Genomic DNA, 2,738 nt, shown 5'->3' with positions numbered 1-2,738 from the left:
CCCCCCCGGGGGCTGCCTCGCTCCTCCCGGAGCATCCCTGAAGATTTGGGCTTCGGCAGAGCCGGCAGCGATCCCCTTCCCGCTGTCCTGCTTTGAGAGGACTCATTTCTCTTCTAATACCTGGGAAAAGCGCACTTTTGGGAAGGCTCCGGTGTCTGAATTTGTGAAAATATTGACTTTATTATTTACTTTACAGCCAGCTCGGGGGGGGCGGGTTTCAAGATCTCGGTGTTTTCGAGCTCCCCAGGTGTGGGGAGGAGGAGAAGCGAGACCCGGGCACTCGATCCAAGGGGCCAAGAGGATTATTTCATTCCATGGACATCCCATTTAATATAAATCAGGAAGTTTGCTGAGGAATTCTCTCTCTGAGAACTCCTTGCCCCGGTGCTGGAGCCCTGAGCCCTTCCCTTCTATTAAATTACTCTTATTAAATCTATTTATTTTTTTCTATTAAATCTCTTTATATTTCAACCCTCGGGTTTCCTTATTTCTCCCCCCCCCCCCGATTCCCCTTCCCCGGGTGGGGAGGGGTCGTCAGGTGAGAATAATTGTCTAAACGACACTAAATTGTGGCTTCCTCAAACCCTAACACCGACACACCTGGGGCTGCCCCCCTTGGACCCTGCCCGCTCCCCCCTGCTGAGCTTTGCTGGTAACACCCCGTCACCTTCTCCTCTTGTAAAAGGGGGGTGGGATGAAGGCAGCCCCCCCCCCCCCCAGGGTTGGGGTGCTGTGCTGGGAGCTGGCAGCAGCCGGGATTTGTCCCCTGTGGGTCTGAGCTTCCCCCCCCCCCCAACCAACCCAACCCAGAGCTGGCTGTACTCAGGCTGCTGTGGGGCAAGAGACCCCGAAGGGCTGAAAATGGGGGGACCAGGAGGTGGAGAAGGGATGGGACGGACCCAAAAGGCACCCAAAAAGGCAAGTGATGTGCCCAAACAGCTCCGAGTGGGGGGGAATGGGGGATGCGGAGCTTGTGCTGCCCAGAAACCAGTACACGGGGCGGTGATGCCTGGCTGCTCCCTCTCCCTCGGGAGCCAGGGAAGCTGCTGGGACACGTTGTGTTTGCCGGTGTTTGCCGAGCCATGGCTACAGCACCCGTCCCCATGCCTCTGCCACCGCCCAGGGACCCATTTCCCTGGGACTCCCAGCCCTGGGCGCTGCCGCTTTGTCCCAAAAGCTCCAGGGGGGAGCCTGGGGTGGAGAGGATGGGAGCAGGATCAGGACAGGAAGGACACGGAGCTGTTGGAGCGGGGCCAGAGGAGGCCCCGGAGATGCTGGGAGGGCTGGAGCCCCTCTGCTGGGAGGGGGGGCTGAGAGAGTTGGGGGGGTTCAGCCTGGAGAAGAGAAGGCTCCGAGGAGACCTTGGAGCCCCTTCCAGTCCCTAAAGGGGGGGGCTCCAGGAAAGCTGGGGGGGGACTCTTGATCAGGGAAGGGCGTGATGGGATGAGGGGGAAGGGTTTTAAGCTGAAAACGGGGAGATTGAGCTGAGCTGTGGGGCAGAAGTTCTTTGCTGTGAGGGTGGTGAGAGCCTGGCCCAGGTTGCCCAGAGAAGCTGTGGCTGCCCCATCCCTGGAGGGGTTGAAGGCCAGGTTGGAGGGGGCTTGGAGCAACCTGGTCTGGTGGGAGGTGTCCCTGCCCAGGGCAGGGGGGGCACTGGATGGTCTTTAAGGTCCCTTCTTATCGAAACCATTCCATGTGCTCTGGGATCTGGGACAGCTTCCAAGGACAGGGCTCTTCGGGAAATCCTGCTGGAGGCTGTGACTCAGTGCGGAGCAGGAGGAAGGGAAGCAATAAATGGGGGGGGACACAACCATCCCCAATCTGTTTTCCTTCCTTTCCCTAATTTCCTGCCCCCAAACTCTCCTTTTTTTCATACTGGGGAAAAAGTACTTCCCCCCTCCAAACCCTGTCCAATGCCTCCCGAACTGGAAACAGTTCAGTTTGTGTAAATCAAAAGGATTTTCCAAACTTGGGAGCTGAGGGTGGGAAACCTGCTGCTCTCCTTGGATTTTCCACTCCCACCTGCAGTTCGTAAACTCTTCTTTGTGTCCCTTTAACGACAAAATAGGAGCATGTCAGGGGGGCAAATGTTATTTCCCCTTTTTACATGAGCAAATCCCAGCGGGGGGGGTCGTGTCCTGGCCCTGTCCTGGCTGCGGTGGGGGATTTGGGTGTGCGTGTGTGTGTTTCTGTTTCCTGCTGCCGCTGTGGGTGTGTTTGCAGCCGAGACTTTGGCCCCGCTCGCAGACAGACCATCTGTGCTGCCATATGGTTGTCACCGAGACGTGCGACGGCCACGTGTGCCCAGAGAGCATCGTCCCCCTGCATCCGCCTGCCCCTGGGCTGGGACAGACTCTCCCGAGTCCCTCTTCCACCAGCTTCCAAACGGCACGGGGTGGTGGCCGTGGCGAGAAGCCCTGGGGTTCCATCAGGCTATGGTGGACCTGAGACGCCCTGTGACCACCAGCCTGGTCACATTTAAGAGCAAGACACAGATGGTGCTGGGGTTGTCCTCGCTTCTCCCTCTCTCTGGCTTCTTGCAGAACTGCAGCCCCATCTGCTGCTGAGGGAATCGCTTCTCTCTTGCTCAAGAAAAGGGAATAAAATGTGGTTTTTCCTCCCAGGGAAGGTCATGGATGTTCTATCTCCAGCCTCGTGCACCGGGTGTGACACGTGGTGGTTTTTCCCTGCCGTGCTGCTGCCTCTCTCCTGCCCAAGGAACCAGGAGTGGTCCCAGC

The sequence above is a fragment of the Numenius arquata genome, chromosome 27 (assembly GCF_964106895.1).
Source record: "Numenius arquata chromosome 27, bNumArq3.hap1.1, whole genome shotgun sequence".
Taxonomy (NCBI): domain Eukaryota; kingdom Metazoa; phylum Chordata; class Aves; order Charadriiformes; family Scolopacidae; genus Numenius; species Numenius arquata.
The sequence above is the reverse complement of the archived record's forward strand: the minus strand, read 5'-3'. Positions refer to the sequence as shown.